The 22,900-nt window shown below is 39.6% G+C and overlaps 1 protein-coding gene across 10 annotated transcripts in view; it reads left to right on the top strand.

Moving 5' to 3' along the window:
• The window catches only part of ENAH (ENAH actin regulator), a 90,977-nt gene that overhangs the window by 924 nt on the left and 67,153 nt on the right, over positions 1-22,900 (top strand). The gene's annotated exons all lie outside the window — the stretch shown is intronic.

Below are 22,900 nucleotides of genomic sequence, written 5' to 3'. Positions count from 1 at the left end.
TGCGGTCGGGGGGCGGCGGCGGGGCCCGGGCCGGGGCGGGGGGCGGCCGCGCTCCGGCGCCTCCCCCGGGCCGGGCACGGCGAGAGCCCCGGGCGCCCGTCTCCTTTCTTTCTCTGCCGGTGGTGATTTTTTTTCCCCCCCCTTCCCCTCCGCCTTACCCGGCGCGTGTTGCATTGCACCAGCAGCTGGGCTTTTCCCTCGGTAATCAATAAAGAGGCGCCGGGAGGGAAGCAGGGAGGGGGGATCCCCCTCTCGGCAGCCGGGAAAGTGTCGCGTTCGGAGGTTTGGGATGTAAACACAGAGGTGGCCGCGGCTGGGGGCGGCGGGGAGGGAGGTGGGTGCCTGCCGCCTTCCCGCCGGGAACTCCCGCTCCCCGCCGGCTCATTCATTTGAAGGCGATTTTCTGTCTCCCTGGCCCGTTCCCCCCCTTTCCCCCGCCATCCTCCCCCCAGCTCGCTTTTAGCGCCTGTTCTGTTTCCATAATCTCCTTTCTGGATTGGTGCAGGACCCGGTGAGAAATGCGGCTCGGTGGCCGAGCGCTGGTCTGGCTGCTCGGGGACGCCGTGCTCCCTGTAGGCCTGCCCCTCACTCAGACAGCTGGGGAAACGAGTTACTCATGCCTTTCTTTTTTTTTCGCCTGGAAGTTATTGTCTGCCTTGCAGTTGGATATGAACCTTCTTTGTCTAAAGACCCGACCGTAAGTCGTGAGGTCCTTTGGATTAGAGGTCCGGCAAGATTTGCGTGATCAAAGTCGGCAAATTCCTCTGCTGCATGAAACTGATGAGCCATTAGAATTCGCTGTAAATTACAGGAAAATCCTAATAAAATTTTTTGTACTATGAGGGTTCCTTCTTCAGTGCACCTTCAGTGGAAAGGGTAGCGTCGCAGCGGGAAGCATGGGAACAATCTCCCTGCTGTTTGTTTAGAATTGTGTTCCTGTATTTCCCTCTAGTTTTCTTTGTTAACTGTAGGTATTTATGTCCTACGTTATTTTAAGCTTTGTTTTGTCTTGTGATAATTTATTTTCAGTTATTCATGTTACTCATGTAGAAGTCAGATACCCTGCAAATGAAAAGTTACAACTTGGAAAACCTACAGTTCGTATACAGATCCTTTAAGCAGAGGTGTTATTTTTAATTACCTCAACAGCCTTTAGCACAATGAATGCTGCTAATCGAGCAAGGCTTGGCATACATATCTTGGGAAGCCCCGTGTAGGTTTGGGTTTCGTGCTGGCAAAAAGTGCTTGAATTGTGCGGGTGATGCTGAGTGAAGTGGGCTATAGCAGCAGGACTGCTCACTGTTCACTGATGTAACTGTATGTGTGCTAGGACTTGTGCCAGCTTGGAGGGAGCACGAGTATTTCTCTTAACCAGCACAACAGGAAAGTGTCTAGGTTGAACCTACCCTTAGGTTGCTTATTTAGATGATTGAACAGTTGACTTGCAGCAGTGAGTAAAGGTAGGTAAATGAATATATTACTGGTCTTGAAGCTTTCTATCTGCTCGTGCCTGCAGAGCATCAAGCTGGTAAGAGGGAGATGCAGTTGTGATTTGAAGGGTCTCTCTGATGAGTGGTTATGGGGTGTTTCAAAGGAATCTGACTTCAAGAATGCTTGGTTCCAACCCTTTGGTAAAAAGAAACAAGCTGCACCAATTAAACTACACAGGGTAAGAAAATGATGTGGTTAAAGAAGTATTTTCTCTCTATAGAGGCACTATTAAATTCACTCAGTTTTGTTTAATTGGTCCAACTCCAGTACAATGGCAAGCTTTCACTGCACGCTCTGTCTTTGGACTTGTTTAGGCTATGGTTGGTGGTATATTTCTGAAACATGTTTAAACAATATCTTCATGCTGTATTTTGTTCAGGCAATGTCTTTTAATGTGCAGTCACTGGTCAAGGCAAGGTGTGATGCGTGAGGAGCGGCAGGGTAGATGGGACAAGTGACCAGCGTTTCATATACAGCTCTTCTGTTTGCAGGTGGTGTTAAATCTTAGCAGTTAATAATAAAAATATACTTTTGGCACAATACTGATGGTCTCGTGGAATGAGTAAACTGCATTCTGCCGTTGCTGTTGGGCAGGTAAGTATGCAGTTGGTGCTCCAAAGAATAAAAAAATAAATAGATGAACTGGGATGGGGGGAAGGCACCCTCACTCTCTTTCCTGTGCTTTGGCTATTCTTCAGCCATCATGAGCCTGCACTAATTCTGATGATTTTGTGTTAAGTTCTCACATCTTGTCTGAGTGATTAGCTGGTCAGTTACTGAAGAGCAGACTTGTTTTACTTCTGTCAAATAATACCAAACATCGTTGTGAAGAGCATCTTTGAAAGATAAAATATTCAGCGATTCTGTAAGACACAAACACCGACACTACACAAGAATTAATTCTTGCAGAAGTCTGCTTTGTATTCAAATTGAAATGATACGCTATTTGAATAACATCTGTTAGGGGTTTTAGGTTGCAGTGAAACTCTGAATATTAAATATCCCAGTTAAATGGTCTAGCCTAAGTATGAAGTTACTTGGTTCAGAAGCCAGCTTGAATAGGGCTGTGTGTATCTGTGTCTCCTGCCCTAGGTAAACAGCTGATTCCCATGAACACCTGTTGCTCCCTTTGTGCTCTGGTTAGCTGACTAAGTGCTGCCCCTAATAGAGTTTCCTGAAAGCACTTATATTGTAATAGGTATCCAGGAATAGGCATATTCGGTGAGGTTTCCATTCACCAGCTGACTGCAATGTGGTGGGGGGAAGAGGTGTTGAAGATGTAGGTAACAGCAGGGTTGGGTGCCCCTGTTCTAGTAATAGCATGGCTTCCCATCGTATTTGTACAAGAAGAACGTGTGTGAACAGACTTTTATTGTAGCATATGTTGAAGTCTGTATTACGGAAGCTGGTAAACACAACTCCGCTGCTAGAGTTGGGAATCTACAGTGAAGGTTAACTGAATTATCTTGATTTTTTTTTTTTTTTTTTTTTTTTTTTTTTTTTTTTGTGTCAGGCTCATTTTGAATGTTAACTCCAATAAAAATAAATGAGCTTTACAAGATACCAACTTTTTAAAAATCAAACTCTACAGCCTTCTCTTGGGATTGCTACATCCATTTCTTTGTGTGGGGAAGAATTGTTTTTCATTAGTGTGCTGGTCAGAAAGCAGACTGCTTAGTCGGGTTTCATTACCCAAGTTCCCAAGAACTGGGAAGGAAACAGTGTTTTTAAGACATTTTAAATTCTAGTATTTTAAGAGCCCAGTATAATAATTTCTGTTTCTGATGGGCTACTATGCATATCATATATATGTGAATTTCATTCCATGTTTAGATAGGGGAAGCAGCTAAATTAGTATAGATTTTGCCTTTTCAGAAAATCATGTTGTATTCTCACTTGTGTTTTTAAGCTAAAAGGGTAGCTAAATTTGTGGTCTCTAAGCCACACTGAAATTTCTGTATACTTATAATCAGCAGCTTTTCTGCTTAAGTATTTTGCTACAGAATGCACTTCACGTTATTATTTAAAAGTCAGCATATTTTGTGCCTGGGTTGGTAAGCCTTCGTTATATTTTAGGTGTTCTGCTAAGAAAACTAATACCATACTCACTGTTTACTGAGTGAAAGCCCACAGCAGCAGTAACAAAACATGTACCTTCATTAGGACTAGGAATTCTTGAAGGAACCCACACGCGTTTCCTAGGGTTTCCAGGAAAGTGGGTATACAAGAGCATTATTCATGACAATAGTACAGTTCAGTCTACTGCAATAACTGCAGTTATTTAAGGTGGTGAAATAACACAGCAGCAAAGCCATCAATTTGATGGTGGCATTAAGTTATTGTTGGATATGTAAGGTAACTCTTTGGAATTATGCCTTTAGTTTTAATACTTGCCCGAATAGTGTATTTGAAGTAGGAAGCTTAATTTAGTTGAGAAATATCTGACAAAATGTTGGAAGTGCAAGCAGGCAGTTAAATTAGACTGGATATGCATAACTGCAAGCAATACAGTTCCTAAAATTGCTTGTATCTCAAGAGAAAAATTGGTGGTGTGGGCAGGTTTTTTTTTTTTCAGGTGGATACAAGAATTCAGGTTACTTTCCTTGTTCTTAAGTAAACTAACAGATGGACTGAGTCATCTGTCTGATAGAAGTGTGGTCTTTAGCTTGCACTTTATTTGTGACAGTTGCAAGTAATTTTTGGACAGGCTGTTTCTGCCCACCTGATATGGAATCTGACAGCTGTTTTGCCTGCAAGGCCTCTGGATAGTTTGGTGAATTATTTTGATAGTAAAAGTATAAATCTTTTAAAAATCACCATGTGAATGGAGAATGCAGGAATGAGAATACAATTTTTTTAGAAAAAGCTATTTATGACCATCTTAGCAATTATGTTGTCAGCCTCTAAAAATTAGAAACAGTCTGGGAGTGTGTGTAATTCAGGAATGCTCTCTGGAAGGGCATGTACAAGTTTTTTCTTGACTCTGATTCAGGGTTTCATGTTTGCTGTTGGAGGTCAGAAAACAAGAGCGAGTTAGTTGGCATCCTGCTTCGGGCCACTATAGCGTAAAAGCCTTTTTTCTCTACTTCCATAAAAAGCAGAAACATTTTTCTCCCAGCACCTGTTTCAGCGGATGCTTTGCCCTAAGTGACGTCTCTCGGTGCTGCCTTAGGCATGTGATTGGAAATACTTTGTAATGAGGGCTGCTTCTTGCCATGCCAGGGCAGTTCATGTGGAACTGTTACAGAAGTAGGTTATTGAACCACTGGATAAAGTCATTTGCTTTCATTACTAGAGAGAGCAAATGTATTTTGTGAAACAGATATTATTCCTTTCTTTACTTTGACCTTTCATCTAGAATTGCTTTTGACAGTTCATGCCTGCTTCCACTCAGCAGTGGAGAACTACATGTGCCAGCTTTTTAAACATCCAGGCATGTTTAGGTTTTAAGAGTGCTGTAGTGGTGAGAGAAAGCAGAAGATATGTGCTTTTTCTGTCTGATTCAAAAAAATTTGACTTCTAGTAGTAGCTGAAATTAAATGTAGCAGAGACTGAAGTCTCATCAGCCTTGTTGAACTGCCTCAGCTGTGATATTTGTTGATGCCTGCCTCGCTCTCCCACCCCATCTTTCCCTACCAGTCCTTGGGCATTCAATAAAACGACTTTGTGTTCTTGGGCTGTTAGAATCTCCCTTGGGATTAATATGGGACTGAAGCTGCTTTTGTAGCTGCCTGTATTTAAACCTGCCAGGTGAGGAGTCACTGTTGTGTCCCTACTGTGCCTCTCCTGCCCTAACTTCCCACGGGGTCTCACAAACCTGGAAAATAACGTATTTTGTATGGAGCTTTTTTTGGTTGAATAATATACAGAAACTTTTTCCCCCTTTTAGAAATAGCTGCACCACCTTATTTTAACTTTCAAATTTTCTAACATGAGAAATAAAAACGTGTATCTAGGTAATTGAGTCTAATTTGAAAATGCTCTGTACCAATACTGGTTGTAGAGGAAATGTTGAATTTTACTTCAAATACTCCTAATAAATTGTTCTCCTAGTTGCTAAACCTCTCCCCTGATATCATGTATTATTACGAGTCTCCTTCGCTGTAGCTATTTCATGACTAATGATAAAAATGTTCCAGAAAAGAATGTGAATGTTGTGCTTACCAGCCTTTGATGGTGTTATGTGGTGGTGTGTGCTGCTCCTAATGTTATGGTTCTGTAGGCACTTATGGGAGGCTTATGGAACTGCTGCTGGGGAGGTGATGTGACATCTTTCTGGGTCTCCTGCCCAAATGCTGGTGACAGCCTGGTGGAGAAAACAGGACTGTTCAGTGGGATGTGAGATGATGTGTCAATCCGCTTCGGATTAGTCTTTCCAGCTGAACTGCTTGTAAAAGCACATGTTTTGGGAATCAATGCACAAGTTAATGTGAGGAATTGAAGGACAGCTCTCTTGTCTCTGTGAGTAATCTTTAGGCAAGGCTTGTTAAAAGAAAACACCATCAATATTCAGGCAAAAAAAAAAATCTGCTCTTAGTTTCACATATTGAAAATTCTCCAGGCAAAGCTGTTTTATATAAAAGAATAATAGTAAAAACTATTTCAGTTTAGTACAAAATTGGTCTGCTACTTTGCTAAGTGTGTGGGTTGGTGTTGTGGGTTTTTTCTTTTTCTTTTTTGTTTTTTTAAATTATGGTAAAGAAAGGTGCTGACACCAGGTGAAGTATGGGAGAAAGAAATGGAAACTGATTACACTCCAGAGAGTGATACAAAAATGCTACTTTGCTGGCCTGGTGTGCTGCCAGAAATAACTCTAAACTCCTAGTTTGCAGCACAAACACAATTGGGAGGGTTTTGTTTGAAATTGTTCTTTCATTGTCTTTTCTTCGCAAATTTGAAATTTCTGTTTCCTGAACTGGATTACAAGGTAGTCTATACTTACTGCAAATTCCTGACAGAAGGTGAGGCGGAGTTGTTGTTTGCTCTGGTATGCTTGCCACCTAGTTCAAAACAGAAGAAGTTTTAAAACCTGGGATTCAGCAGAATAGTAAAACAAGAGTAATCATTGGTATAGCTAAAACCTGTATTGTGCATTAGTTGCAGTTTTATAGCAAGTAAAGAAATATTTAAATTTTCTTTTTAGAGGAAATAAATTTCTGTGTATGTCCTTAAAGCAATTTCCTAAATTGTAGTTTAATGCTTAAAAGTTTTTTTAGGCCACTGACTGCTGTCAGTTTATTGCAGGTTACCACACAGTGATAGCAGCTTTTAAACTGAAATGCTTTGAAGGGCATGCAGTTAGGGTAGTGTTTGATTGTGGTCCCATTTGGCTCCTGGTAAATGCTTTTCTATTTCAGTTGCATAGACCAGTATGTCTTCATATGTGGTCATGTCTGCTAGAAGTTTATATTTTGTGGAGACTTCCACTGAAGTTGCATTTTTTTTCCTATCTTATGGGATTGAAAATAGAAGTACTAGATGGAAAGATGATTTAAGATTCTGTTGGAGTTCATGTATTTCCAACAAAACTTTGAATGCTGCTGCATTTAGTGGTATTTTACTGGCATTGGTGGAAAGAGGTGGTTGGTAGTTTTAGGTTCCATTCAGCTTTCTGGTTGGCTTTGCAAATGTGACTTTAGCATATGCTCTGAGTAAATCTGGGCATTGAACCTGGTAGTATTGCTGCCTAAAATCACTAGTTCTTCAAATAACTTTCACTGAATATGTGGCTTTTTTCAGGTTCCAAGCTTCAAGCTCCAGGCAAGTAAGAATTTTCCTTTTCTAGCTAGTGTATGTTGTTCATGTCAATAATGCATTACAGTGAACACTATGCACTGCTACTTATTTTGAAAACTTGTTTTCTCCCTGTATTTTCCTGTTCTATAAAAATCTCATTCCACTTTGCTTTCTTTTAAAAGCTTGGAGTCTTCTATAAACAGTGCATAGTGACGTGTACACCTTTTATTATATTTCCTGTGTGGAACTCTTGTTGATAATTCAAGGAAAGTGTACGATCTTTTTGGCAAACCTTAGTCCATTAAACAATGCTGGCTCTTCTTTAAGAGTACCCAGTCTAAGTTTAATAAAACATTAAAACAAAAAAAATACTTGTTGGATTTGTATTTAAAACTGTACACAGTGAAGCTTTCCTAGAAAACTTGTACTGTGTTCTTGAATGCATTTGCAAAGCCCATTTTTAGAAATCTCAGTTGGCTACTGTGGATGACAGTAAATGGTCTTTACAGCTACAGCATAAACATAGTTACCTATTGTCTGAAATAGATGGTGTGGCCAGACTGACAAAACAGTGAAACCTAATCCAAATGAGCCCAATTTTGGCAGAGATAATGAATCAAAATAGTGAATGACAGCATTAGGAAAACGATTGGTGTTGAAGTTTAGCATTTGCATATGTAAGTCTAATCACTGAACATGCTACTTAAGAACAGGTATGGTTTGGTTTTGGTTATGTACTACTCTAGCAGAAATATTGACTTTTTAAAAGAAAAATTGTGTTTAGAGGTACTTTTTTCCTAGTTCAGAATACTTCTGCTTTGACAGAAATTCCTGGATATAGTCAGAACTCTAGAAGCAGCTATCATATTTTAATTTTTTGTCATACACCAATCTACTTAGTTGAATCACGTTAGTGTGAGTGGAACAGGAGGATGGTGCAGAAAGTGTCTGATGTATGTATATGAAGTAAAGATATTTGGAACACAGGACTGCCTTCCTAGTCAGATATGAACCATCTGGTCTGAAACTGAGTCTGGAGACTGTAGTTCTGTCTCTAGTAGTCAGTGTTTTTCCCTTGGTCAGAGCCTGCTGTTTGAGGGGTGAGGGAAGGCATGAGAGACCTACCTGCTTCAGTGTTGTTCTGACCAAGAGAAGGCTGAGGAGAGAGGTCCATTTTGGAAAACTAGCAGGGAACCTGTGTCTAATCATGAGTAGAAGGACGAGGAGATGCATGATTAGGGCACTTGAGTGGTGTTTGAACTTAATCATAATTTGAATCCAGTACTTCAGCTGCTTCTTTAGTGTTACGTGTTTTGGAGAGTAATTGAGAATGAGGTTTTGTACCATTTCAGTGGTTTCCTTGGGTTTTTAGCTAGTGAGTAGAAATGCAGTAGTGGCTTTTGGATGAAAATTTTTACTTGAGATTGAGGAAGAAGACCACAGCACTAAACACATAAAAGAAGTCCATCAAATAGATTTTGCATTTTAAAGATCTCATGCTGCAATGGCAAGGATTGAGGTGGTACCATTTTTCTGGCTTCCACAGTGTGGTGTGATGAGTCCAGTAGCCTTTAGTTTGGTGATCAGCTGTGTTAACTGCATCATATATGAATTATCCTCAGAACAATTACTGCTGCACTTCACAACTGACCTTGCATCTAGGTTGTGAGGTGAAGAAATCTGGACTGGGCTCAGGAACTTGATTTTGTGTTTTGGCAGTACCTTTGAGTAGTTTGTTCATAAATTTGGAGCAATAGGGTGGCTTCAGGCTGCTTCTTTGGCATACTGTAAAGATGACTTTAAAACAAAAGGATATTCCTTTTATTTTGTGTACCTTTCTTATTCACTGATAGAACAGTTCTACATTCCTGTAGTTGTGACTGTTTCCAACAATAGCTAAACCCACAAATGGATGGCAATAAGACAAACACAAAGGTTGCCTTGAAGGTTGTGAATACTGTTGCTGTAGCTGTGTTACTCTAAGGTTATAAACATGACAAAAGTTTTATAAGGAGAGGGAATATCTTTTATTAGATCACCTGCTGCAGTGGTGGGGAACAGGACACAGACAATTTCACACATCTGAGGGCTGAGTTCCTCAGAAAGTTGCTCAGTTCTTTAGAGACACCATGTGGAGATTTTGTACTGTGTGGATTGTCACAGGCAGATACAGGTAAATGTTACTGTGTGGTTTATTTTTTTATAGGTAGCTCATAGTTTTGATGTCTGATGTAATAGCAATATTTGGTATAATTCTTATTTCAAAGATGAAGGAATTGGGTGCTTGAAAACAGGTTAGCAGATGTAGGATCTATTTAAATCACTATTTGTTTTTGTATTACTCTGCAAAGATGATGTCTGCATAAAGGAAGTGGAGATTTCACTGCAGAGAGCAATGTCAGAAAGTAAACCTGTGAAAATAGGTAACATTTTCAAATGTTACTGTTTCCATGTAAAGCATGGAGATAAATTTTCTTTTGAAGCATCTGACTACTGGAAATCACTAAATCGCTGGGGGAAAAGGATGCTTGGAACGCCTTTTTTAGAGAGCCCATCTGTGTTATTGTTGTAAAGACCTGGTCTTGGTCATTAGTGTGACTTTTATATAGTAAATCTGTAAGATGCAGATAGAAGTGGATTGCACTGCAAGGGTTGCATCTTTAGATGTGACTAATGCTTAGTAATACTTAATAGTAGGATTTTATTTTTGCCCTGTTGAAATCCCCAGTTACTCACTCATCACAGGATAGAGGAGTGCACTGCTAAGCCAAATCTGAATACCCTGGATATCTTGCCTTGAATTTACATGTCTCCTTTTCTTAGGGCAGATGGATGTAAAGCAAGCAACCTCTCCTCTTGCACCATTCTCTGCCCCAACAACAAAAAGAAAACCTTGATACAAAGACTGTTCGTGTAACTGTGAGGAATGCTTGCAGGTTTGGTGATTTGTGTAGTAGCAGTCTCAGCATTCAACAGATTTGGATCCATGTATTTGAAATCTCATGTTTTCTCCTCCTGAATTGAGCCAACCTCCCTGTCCTCGAGTATGTGTGTACTTGGGGTGGGTATATGGAGAAGACTGCCCCCAAAGCCCAGTCCATCAGGTGTTTTGGTTGTAACTCTCAGGGAGCTTACCCTGGTCTTGTCTGGGAATGGGAAGGGTGTTTAAAAAAGAAACAACAAAGAAACAAAAACCCGAGAGAAGATTCTCTCCAATTTGCTGGGGCATATTTTTATATAATTTATGAAGTATCAATTTCCCAACCACCTGAGTGTTTGTCATATTCTTTGCTTTTGGGAACAGGAATCTTATGCAATTCATACTGTGTTACAAAAAAACTTTCCCATGAAGAAGCACAGAGTTTAGGTGTATATACATCATTATGAAATCTGAAGATAAACTGATTTTAAATTCAAAGCAGTTTGGGTAGGTGCTAATTTTTAATACTTTTTAAGACAAAACCAATCCCCCAAACAAAACAAAGCAAAACCATTTAGAAATAAAGCCATAGGCTTTTCTTTCAGAATTTGAGTGCCTTAATTTTCTTACGTAGTGTGACAGAAATATTGTAAAATGACAAAAGCATTTCATGCTAAAAAATTGAAGTTTTGTGTATCTAAGAACTTTTTCTTGGTCATTGCTATAGAGTTAAAATGTTGCTGGCCATATGCACTGCAGCAGGGAATTTTCTCTTGGCAGCACCATACTCTCCAGCCATTTAAATGCACAGAATCATTTTAATGTAGAAGAGAGTAAATGTTGGAGATAGCATCTTTGGTGGACTGGTGACAAAGGTAACGTTTGTGCTGTGGATGTTCTGTTTCTCAGGAAGACTGGGGTTAATTGTAGCTTGGCAAGTCAAAAAAAAAAAGTTCCATATTGTTTTTCTGCAGTAGATTCCTGTTGCTATGCAACAAACAGAATGTCACTTAGTACAGGATATATTAAATTGGTATTCCCGGCACATATCTCTGCCCGTTCATTTTATACTTTAGCAGGAGGGTATGGTTCTGGCTTCCTGTAGGACTGGAGTATGAAGTATGTATTTGAGCTGCTATTCTGGGGCTTGCTGTAGCTGCGGTGACGTCAGTGCACTTGCAGAGCCTTTCTTTGTTTTCGGATGGATGGGACACCTGTGCAACACAATCAGGCTTCCAACCAGACAAAAAGGGGTGGTGGTTATCTTCCCCGAGGTGGGATGGCATTGCCAAGCAACATGTTAACACTTCAAAAGGGAGAAATTTGTTATATGGGAAAAATATTAGGCTGTGAATTGTCAAAACCTTTATATGTGGTGCAGAGAAAGTTAATGCAGATGGCACTATATGAATCTTTAAACCAAAAGATCCGGTTAATTTTTAATGATTAGATTTAACTTTAATATTTGAATACCTTCATACCTCCTCTGCCTACCTCCCCATTCCCCCCAGTGCTAAACCCAAGCAGCCTCAGCATCTAAACTCTGTACATTTGCTCTCGATGGATTCTGGAATAAATGTTTAGAGCATGTTTGGGAAAATTACCCTCTGTGGCTCTGGAACCAGTAATTAAGTAATGGACAAATGACAACATCTGGTAAGGCATTATTTTATAATCTAGTTAGTCTTCCATAGTGGAAAACAAGGCAAAAGTAATATTTGAAATCTAGAAGGATGTTAATTTGATCTTTGCTTCAAACTCTGTCGTGCAATACAGATGTCTGAAATGCAGAAACTGGAAAGCTGAGGAGTTGTAATACTGTGCTTTTGTAACGTGTGCATTTCTCTTAGGTGGCATGATGGTTATACTGTGTAATCATCTTATTTAAGTCAGTCTTCTGAATCTTCTTCTGGGTTTTGAAAGACAATTCACAAGATCTAAGCTGAAATTAAGGTAGATACATAGATTAGCAGGTCAAATACGGTCACTTTCCTGCTCTTAGAACTCTCTAATGTATCTTAAAATCTGAAGCAGATTTGAAAGTAGCTGGGGTTTTTTTAATACTGTAGTAAATGTACTTATGTGTGGCTTCTTTATAAAGCAGAAACCAAAAGGAAGAGTCAAAGTAAAGCTAGAAAAAGATTCAAAACACCTCTCAGTACTGTTCTCTTGCTTGTTTTGCCAAGGGGGTGTCTCTAATCTATAAAGCATCATTGAGCAAGCAGCCTTTAGTAATACAAATGCCTTTCTCATAGTCTGATGCTTAATTCAGACCTCAATGCCAGAGAGTTGTGTGCCTGTTCTCAAGCAGGCCCAATGAAAAACATTTCTCTGTGTACACAAAGAGAACTTGATGCAACCTAAAAAATTCTTATGGCATTTGGTGAGATCAAACCTGAGCTCTGTCACAGAAATGATTTAAATACAGGGATGGGGATGCTTGGGGGCTTTTTGCTTTCTGTTTTGGGAAGAGGGATCTCTGCTTCTGTTGCACAACTGTTTGGCAAGAATGAGAAAATTGCTTGTGACTTTCAGTACTAAGATAACTTGTTTTAATTCTATCTTTTGGCACAGGAAACAGTAGGAATTTGTAAAAATGTCTCCACTTCTGAGAAAGGGGGAAGAATGTAATTCAATTGTGAAGATAACATTTTTATCTGTAACTTTAATGAAATAAACTTATTTTAGTGTGTAGATGGAGAAGTTCTAGAATATACCCAGGAAACTGGGATATTTGAGCTGTAAGTTTTAAGTAGTCTGCTGGTAGGCTGCTTAGGTAAATCTTAAAGGAAATCAAAGTACAAAGTAGATGTTCTAGAAATACTCTGGTTGTAGCACAAAGAGCATTTAAAAGTTAAGTTCTGGTGCTATACTGCTATAAATAGGGCTATGACAAAACAGTCAGCTTTTCATATCCATCATCTTTCCTCCCAAACTGAAATTAAGTTGGGGCAAATCTTGTAGGTTTGTTACCAGTAGTCCAAAGTTCTGTTTGGCTGTTGAAAAGAAATCAATACATGGTTTATGTATGTGTGACCAGTGACACCAGCCTGCTAGCTCTTGGTCCTTAATTAGTACCTGGATGCATACATCAGATGCAGAATTATCTCAAAAAGGAGGTTGGAGCATGTGAATGATTATATGCTGTTTTCTCCTCCCCTACAACAGAACCTGGATTCTGGATTGCAGAAAGAAATAGATTGTGATTTGAAGCCTGCTTTTTTTTGGTTTTTTTGTTTGGGTGTGGGTTGTTTTTTTGTTGTTGTTTTTTGGTTTTTTTGTTTAGTTTGTCTTTATCTGTTGCAGAGGTTGGAAAGTCTCTAATGAGTGAGATAGGGAATTGAAGATACGGACTCAGTGTTTTCTGCAAGCACTGACTGCTTTGTGTTTTTCAAAGAGTTTCTGTCCTTTGGTGCTGGTTGAGAGTTGTCAGGGGTGTTCATTAGCTGTGTCCTGGCTTGTTTTCTTACTGACTAACTTAAGACTGTGGGCCTGATCTGTCAAAACATTAAATTATTCATCATCTACCTTAGTCCTTCAAAGCAGAGAGAATCTTAGATGGCCACTGAAGACAAAGGCCCCTAGATCATCTTGGATTAAATGAGCAACATCAGAAGACTGGGTGCACCAGTTGTGCTTCAGCTCTCCCATGGAGAAATAGCTTCCAGTGTGTTTCTCCTTTAATTTCCAGCTTTTGCTAATTTCTTAAAAAGAAGCTGTGTTCAAGTTTGAAGCTCTCAAATGCTGTATTTTATGACACTGTGCTTAAACTGTGAATAACTTCTGAATTTGGTATTCAGAACAAGTTTTGATTAATGTGCAAAAAACGTCACTACACATTGAATAATGAAGAAACCTACTAGCTGTTCGTTTACTCCTCAGTTCATCTATCCAAAGTCAGAGGAAGTCTGAGAAAAAAGGTGGGAGGGGTGAGAGGAGTAAGTATGTAACTAAGACTTTTTAATGGTTTTACAACTGCAAGTCACTCCTTCCTTCATATATAAGCAAGAACTTTGAGGTGTTCTTAACTCATGTACTTTTTTTAGCTTTGAAGTTTTTTTTTTTTTAACCGGAACACAGTGTAATTTTTCATGTTCTTTAAAAATTGAAATAATAGGCCAAACACAGTGTGCCATGCTATTTGAAAGACACATAGATTTGGAACAGCTAGATTGCCAGCTGCATATGCTCCCTAAAATCACTGTAACTCTTGGTAGTTCTTGTCTTGTTAGTAGAGCATGCACGTGCAGAAATGTGAAACTGTGATTACAACAAGGTGTGCTTGCCAGAGAGGAGCCCCAACTCCAGGGATCTGTGGTCTCCTTGTACTGTGCTTAATCACAATTGCTAACTTCAGCCAAGCTAAGATCCACCAATAGTTATCCATCTGCTTTTAAGACAGGACTGGGACATTTACTTCATTGTCCTAGTGTTGTGTGTAGGTTAGACCAGGTGGCTGTCTCTGAAGGTGCTTTGGATTGCACTGAGTTGATCTCTCCTTTGCCATACAACTAAAAGATGGATAATGTCCACCTGGCTTGTATAATGGGACAGTCCACTTCAGTGACTCTTTTTGGATAACTGGAGGTGCACCTGGTCTATAATAAATTATGAAATGGGTCACTTTTATGTGTTTTGGCTACATGGCAGATGCAAGCCTGGTTATTAAGAAAGGAGGTGTTGTGGTACTCTCTGAGCAGCAAGGAACAACTTTTCAAAATAACTGTACATGTTCTCTGCATAAATCTTTGGAGGCTCCAGTGAAAAATGATGCCAGAAACCATCCAGGCAGACAGATTTTTCCTTCAGTCTCTGGTCTGTAGGTTGCAGTTTGGGTACCTCATTTAAATGTATCTTTAGTCTGAGATGATATCACCTCTATTGGGAAACTTTCTCCCATTCTGAATTATCTTTGGAAGTTTTGTCTCTCTACATTATTTAAATCTTCCTTCTGTATATTAAGGCTTCCATACTCACTGAACATAGACAGTACAGAACAGCTTATTCTCTCTGAAGCTACCTCTAGTGTATGTGAGGTTTTGTGTTTCTCTGGAGTCTTTTCAACATTAAGCTCACCAATTTCATTGATTCTCATTGTGGTCTGTTTTTAAGATCTCCTGCCAGTTGTTACTCTCTACTTGGTCCACCTCATTTGGAAGCTAAGGCTGATTGTTGTCCAGTCTGTCATGTACTGATTTGCATCTGTTCACTGGAATGTATCTAAATGTAGACCTGAATTTGTTTTTTCAGTCACTCTTCCAGTATGCCAGTATTATTCAGAATTCTTACCCTGTTTGCATCTTCTTCTGGGCTCCTGTCCTCTCTGATAGCAAGCACACTCTTCCATCTCTTTATGGTTCTGCTGCAGCACAGGCATTGCAAAGCTGCACTTGATATATTTTCTCTGAGTGTAGCATCTGGTGTCTGAATAAGGTTTTCAAAACTCCTTTCTGCTCTCCTTACAGTAATTTTGTGTATACATCTCTTACAAAAATGCCCTGTGAATGCTGACAAGAACAAAGTCATACGACAGCATCTGCCCTCTATGGTAATTAGTGTAGGACTCCAGAAGAACTGCAGGAAATTAAACTTATTTGACATCATTAGTTCATAAGTGGCATTGAAGATGCATTTTTTATCTTTTAGCAGGTTTTTACTAATAGATTGTGCTGGTGTTTTTCTTGGGATTGAAGTTAAACATAGGTTCTTTATAGATGACTTGACAGCCTACTTCCTTCCCCATTCAAAACATCACATCTGCTCTGGATGTAACACTGGGCCATGGGATTCTGCAAACCTGACTGACATCCCTCCATGGGCTGAGGTTCTGAACACCAGCTGAAATATAGTAGTTTTGTGGAAAATTTTGCTGAGTTTCTCAGCTTGGAATTGTGTCTGTTCTGTGTAAACCAAACAACTGCAGTCTCCTGAAAACTGAGGCTCGTAGCTATGACATTCAGGATTTTCTCATGGGGAAAAGGTACATAGTAAATGCAGACACAAAATATACAAAAAAAGTCATCTGTCGTGGTTGAAGCTTGCAAATTTTTGCACAGTTGAGAACATGAGCTTTGTAAATAGCAGTGTGGAGCAATCTGTTGCTGGTATCACTGATAGTACTGCAGAGAAAAGACTAAAGTGTAAAGAGAATGGTGTGAGCTCCCCTGGTAATGCTCAAGGATTGCATTTGGAAGGATTACCCTCTTGGGATCCAAGCAAGGTGGACCAGTTTATGGGGTAAGATGTTGGGCTACAGCCTACTGATGATAGCCTGAAAGAGGGGAGGAGGTTGGTTTTGCAGGAATAACCCTCTTTTTACCATAAACTCATCTTGCTGTAGTTGCACAACTGCAGTATGCTTCAGATTTCATTCCCTTACTGTGGTACCAGTGTGTTGCAGGTGCCTGATTAAAATCCTTTCAGTCTGGCCCAGGCTGTTGTTTGCTGCAGTGGATTGTAGCAGTTCTGTACTGAATCTTAAACTTGCTCTGACTTTCAGCAGAAATTCCTTGTTTTTATCAGAATGAGGTCTATTGTCTTTACTTGAAAATAAATCTGATTGAAGAATCTTTGAACTGTGAGAGAGTTTTGCTGAGATGTAATTAGCAGTACTCCTGGCTTCTGCACCTAGCAGAAATACTTCCAGAAGACAGGTGGTTTGTCTCCTTTGTACATGGCTTGTGTTTCATAATAGCCTGAAAGTGTTGGAAATACTGCTAGACTGTGTTATCAAATTCTAATTTTCTGTGTAGCTACTTGGTTCACTTGGGGGATAAGCTCTTAAACTGGTAATCATGGATTATTTACTTCTATTTGAAACTATTTGAATTTTTATTAAAAAGTGGCAACATGACCACTTGTGTCTGCAAAACAGCTTGAAAATGTGAGAACCTTTTCATTTTGCTTTCCTTTTGTGTTGCATCAAGCTACTATTTGTAGTTACAGTCTTTCCATGGAATTCCTTTCGTCTCCTGTACACTGCTGAGTATCTTTAGGCTTAAGTGAGTAACTTCATGCTGGTTGTTTGGCTTAAAACGCTTCATAGATAGTACAGAAGAACAGGTCAAAAGAGAAATGGGAGTGGGGAGAGTGCCCAAGTTTTTTATCCAGCACATTCTATGTACAGAGAGAGCTTGACTCACTGTTCTAAGTAAAATCCAGAGGCGGGAGTAAGTGGCCATTTTTCCTATCAGGAGCATCACATGCCTTTCAAAAATGAGCGCTGCCCTTTGCTCCCACCCCCACCTCTTAACTAATGGGGCCAGCAAAGGCACAGGTGAAAACCTGAAATAGATTCGTGTGTTTTAAACCTCTCTGTGGTATTCTTAATGAAACAAATGCTCATTTGGCAGTGAGTGGCTTTCAGTCAGCTTTCTGCCAAGGATGCTTTCCTGGTGATTACTGTAGGGTTACAGATACCTGTCCATGGGATGATGAGGAGAACATCCACAAGGCCATCTTCATAGCTTGGGTTCATAGCCCAGCGGTTGTGGAGCTGCTACCAAAGAATGGAATACGGTGAAGAGGACTTGATTGGTAGTGGTTTTTTACAAGCTTGTGTAGTGCATATAGCCATCCTCCTTGTTTTCTGTGTTTTACCAATAACTTAGCTCAAGGTTTTGGAATTTAATTATGTTTGGTCAAAATAAATGTTGTTTTGAAGGCTTATCTGATCAGTGCTTTGTCTAAGCTTCACTAAATGCTGATATGAGTGATGTCTAGCACTTGCTAAAATTGTACTTCATTGTAAGTTTTGTAGAAATTAGAAGCAGAATTTTTGTCTGAAACGGTTATCTGCTTTTTTGCCATTCTTTTGTTAAAAAATCTGAAGTTAATAGAACAATTATTCTAATGCAAATTAAAACCACTTAAAAAACATTTTATTCCTCTAGAGATCTTTGATTTTTTTTTCTGCGATTGGGATTAACTGGACAAACTGCAACTGAAGTATCAATCCTAAATTTAGTTTGCATTTAAAAAAAAATTTTATATGCCTTGTTTGCAAAACAGGTTATTGTGTAAAAAGGAGAGTTTTTGTTTCCTAGCTATAGAATGTCTTGCTCTACGGTTTAGGCAAAGCTTGGTCAGCTCAAACCACTTTAGAATCTATTTGCTCATCTTCAGAGATAATAGTGTAAAAAAGCCATTTTAAATAGTGGCTGCAGGCTACAGAAGCCCTAAGACTTCCCCCAGTATTTCCCCATTTTGGGGAGAACTTCAGTGACAGCCTGTGTACTCCGTGTGACCACGGCAAAAAATGCTAGGATTATTTGCAGCTCTGTTTGATCCATGGAATGCACTGCATCTATTGTTAGCTCTCCAGCTGAAGCAAGGGCAGGAGTTGTTTTTCTCTTTTGACATTGCAGCAGGTCTGGCCAGACACGGCTGTATCGGTCTTGAGTAGTTAAAGGTGATAGGATTGGCAAACTTCCCATCCTTTAGTAGCCGTGGGGGAGCTGAGATGTGGGAGATCATAACTTATGTGGTTGGGATTGCTTTAAAATTCTTCAGAGGACTGCAGGCAGTGTCTCTCTGCAAGCCTGTGAAGTTCACTGTGTTCAGCTTTCCTGTTGGGTTTAGTGTCTCTTGGAAGTCTAAGCGCTTTTCCTGGATAATTCCTTACCACAGAGATTAAACACTGTGTGTGTGATAGTAATGAGGGCAACATTGTCACATCTAGCCTGTAAACACACCAGCCTCCCTGGCGCACATACACGTGCTGCTTTGCTGCTGCCTGTTGCAGAAGAAACCATCATCTTTTTTTTTTCTTTTATTTTCTCTTCAGCATAAAATTTGGATATTGATCTCCTCACAGTTTCATCACAGAGCACACAGATCTTTTAGTTGTCTCAAATTCAGTCTTACTCTGCATTGTGCTTTCTAAATTCCTTACATCTGACAGCCTGCTCTTAGAGGGGCATGGAGCAGTGCTTTTCTGGTGTTACCAGAGAACAGGGCTTGTAGGAACTGGATATAGGTTGATTGGTTTGTTATGGAATATTAGATAAAAATATATCAAAAGTAGTGTAGCAGTAGATTACTTTTGAAATAATGCAAATAGGTTTGAAAGCTGTTACATCTAAAATTAATGTCAGATTGAAAAAGAAAGGTTGCCAGCATTTCCCCAGCGGTGATCCCTGGGCAGAGTGGCTGTTTATTTAATCTGGGACTTCCTTCTGACTACTTAAAACAATAGAAAATGACTTTTTATCTGAAAGACTTTGCTTCCTATCTTAGATTTAACTGCCTTGATAACAAAACAAAGAAAACAGGATGTGTAATTTAAACAAGACAGATATCAGGGTTCTGTGATTCCCTGCCTTTGGAAAGAGTTAGGTCTTGTGTGAACTACAGAGATTTTACTATTAGAGTAGCATTAAAATTGGAGAAGTGCCCTGCTGGGGCAGACCACTGGTCAGCGTAGTCCCACACACTGTCCTGGAGAGTAGCAATAGGAGAAGCTGCTTGGAAGAAATTGCCAGCAGCCCTTTAGGGATCTCTTTTCCTCTCCCTCTGCCAGCACTCTAGAATCCATTGTCTGTTTTGAGGTGTTTTGGAACATGCCTATAGATTCCTTTTATTATTATTTTTAAAGAACCTGTTACCCATGGATTCCTCTAATTCCTTTGTAGCTTGCTGATCTTATCTCCCTCCATGACTTCCTGTAGCAACAAAGTCCAGAAATTCACTATCTTAGTATGTAACTTTTTAACCTTTAGGGTGGTAGGGATTTATTTACACGAAGTCAAATCAAAAGTTCAGGTTTGCAACCGCTTCGCTTTGGCCCGTGAGTTCTGCTTCTGTTAAGCAGCCTGGTTTATGGTATGCAGTATAGTGAATATATTTCTTTGCAAGTGAAATGAAAAGGAGGAGCAATCATGTTGCTTGTGCTACCCTAAGACCAAAAGGGCATTGTTAATTTTTCTCAGCGTGGATTAAGTGGATATGCAGATGAAGGAGTTTAGAGTATCCAAACAGCACCTTCCAATTTATTCCTTCTTGCAAATAAAGGTCTGCACTAGTAAGGGAAGATCTTTCTAAACATTTTGACAAGTTTTTGACAGGTTACTTTGGTGATTGCTCTAGCAGTCTGTAATATTTTTATGGCACCATTTCTATAAAAGTGTTCTTTGTGTGTCTAGCACAGAGGCAGTACATGTTGCGTAATTTTTATGGCTGGAGGGAAGAGCTTGAAACTTGCACAGCTCCTGTGTGTGATTTAGCCTGTGCAAGATCAGGGCTTTCCTGCAGCTATTCCTTGCTGCTCTTGTGTCAGGTCACTGTCCTGCTGCTGCACCTGGTTCATTACTCAGATTACAGGTCAGTTTTGCTTGTTTTTCCTTTCCCTTCCCCCTTGTTTTTAGCTATCCCTAGGTAGCTGTGTTTAGACCAAAGCACAGAAAACTGAACAGAAATCCTGTGACACAGAGGAATATTAAATTTGCAAGCTTAGAACCTGTAATGTAGGAATGTGAGTACTAAGGCCTTAAACTTTAAATTCACAGAACCCTTGTATGTCAGGAGAAAAGTCAGTAGATTTTTATGATATAGTAGTATTGGTTGGCTCTTTAACCTGCCTTCCCTTTATCTCCTTGATATGAGAGTTGTAAAACTGAAGCATGGTGACCTCAGAAGATAGTTATGGTGGCAGCACTCTATATACTGTGACTGATAGAAGTGTTTTACTTCACACTTGAGTTTTTTAGTGTAAGAGATATACTGACTAAAAAAACCCCACCATCTATAATATGGTTAAAGCCAAGGGAAACACTTGAATTTATTCCTCTTTAGGTTGTATGCTGGCCATTGCATTCTTGCTGCTTATAGTCGTGGATTGGCACAGTCTGTGTATCGTGAATGTTAGGATTACTCTAGGAATTTTCTCCTAGCATTTCTGGGTGTTTTAAGTCTTAATCTGACACTAATGAGGGTTCTAGGCTTGATTTCTCTTATATCCTCACTTGTAATGAACAGGAGCAGCAGTAATTCTTCAGTGATGAAAGGTAGAAATTTTGTGGGCTTCGGATATTGAAGAGGTTAACAGTCTGATGTTGAAGTACAGGCAAGAAACTGATGAGTTCCTGATTTGTTCTGGGGAATCTGAAATGCTGTTTCAAAAAGTTCACAGGTAGAGTACACTCAGAAGGTACAGTTAGTTACAGCAGAATTCTTTGGGTTTTTTGCCTGACAGATGCTCGCTGTAAAGAGAGATTGTGGCTGTGTATAAGAAAATGTGGTTGTGTTCTAGTTAATTCAAAATTCAATTATATTTCCATGTCAGGACCAAAAGCTGTCTTTATTTACGGTTGTAAAGCTCCCATTGAAAGGAGTGGAGGTTATGTAATTTAAATTTAGGCCAAATTAGGTTATTTTGGATTGTAAAACAGAACAGTGAATGATGCAGGAAAGGCCTTACTTGTTTTCTATGTTAGAATTACATAGGCATAGCACCTGGTGAGGATATTTGCTGACCACAGTGAGATGCCTTTACAAATAACTTACACAGAGCTCCCATTTTAAGGTGGATAACTCTTTTAATACAGAAAACCTCTGCCTTGTGTTTCCTTTAAAAGCAATTGTGAACTTAATTCATTACCTCTCTGATCCAATTAAGGGGCCCAACTTTGTATATAACTATTTTGTTTCTCTGCAGTATTGTTGCTGATGGCTAGCTGCAAAAATCAGTCTACTTAGATGTTATAAACATTACTTATTTTCACAAGCTTTGGGTTGTTGTTTTTTTTTTTTTTTTTTTGTCCTGGGAAATGGAACTCTGACTGAAAAGGTGTTCAGTGTTTGTTTGGGGTCTTTTAATAAATGAATATTTTTTTATCCTAATTGCTTTTATAGGTGAATAATATCATAACCTAGATTAAAATCCAAAAATCCTGCAATAAATTTGGATTCCTACTCAGATTGTAGTGACAGCAAATTGATAATGAAATGCTGTCTATGGGCACTTGCTATTATAACTGAATCACTTGGTTTAAGTTTTATCACTGGAGTACCCAAAATTGAATATTGATGAAGGGCAGACATGATTCTGGCTGTCGTTGCAGCATAAATTTTGCAAAGAACAGCATTTTTGGCTGTTGGGATTCTACACTGTGTGCAGCAAAGAAACTGAACAAAAAGTGTTGAGCAAGAAGAAAGGTTTTTTTTTCCAATGAAAATTGAAATGATGGGATGGGATTGTTAGTTAAATGTAAGCATAGAGATTTTGTGTGAGTTAAATCTAGGCTGCATCAAGTAAACTAAACTTAGAATATAGTACCAATACTACAGGGTGTATTAATTTAATGTTACAGCTTTCCCTTCAGAGGAAGGGCTGGTGTATTCTCCTTTGTAAGCATCCAACAGGCTTGTTATCAACTGGAGAAGGATCTGGAGGGGACTTTTTGTCCCAGGTGCTGTGCCACACCCTGGTGCTTACCTGCCTGCTGGGAGAGGCCCCAGCAGGTTCTGCAATAAGCCACTCTTTCAGCAGGCACCACCTGAAATGTGGGAGAAGTCAGTGCTTTGGCTTCTGGTCCTAAAGAAGCTTCAGAAACTGAGTGCAGGTCTCTAAGGTGTGGGACTTGATGGAAAACTCTTTTAAACAGCCTCAGAATCAAGCATGTGGGGCTTTGTAGGGTGGTTTCTGTTTCCTTCCAAAGTTATACAGTTTTCAAGTCAGGAGACTGCTTTAGAATAGTAAGTGATGTTAGATACCAGAAAGTATTCGAGGTACTTTCCAAAGTTTGGGGAATGAGA

The sequence above is a fragment of the Corvus kubaryi genome, unplaced genomic scaffold (assembly GCF_017639235.1).
Source record: "Corvus kubaryi isolate FWS band 111438036 unplaced genomic scaffold, C.kubaryi_AGA036_p1.0 76, whole genome shotgun sequence".
Classification (NCBI taxonomy): Eukaryota; Metazoa; Chordata; class Aves; order Passeriformes; family Corvidae; genus Corvus; species Corvus kubaryi.
Note: the sequence above shows the minus strand (reverse complement) of the source record. Positions and strands in the feature narration are given on the sequence as shown.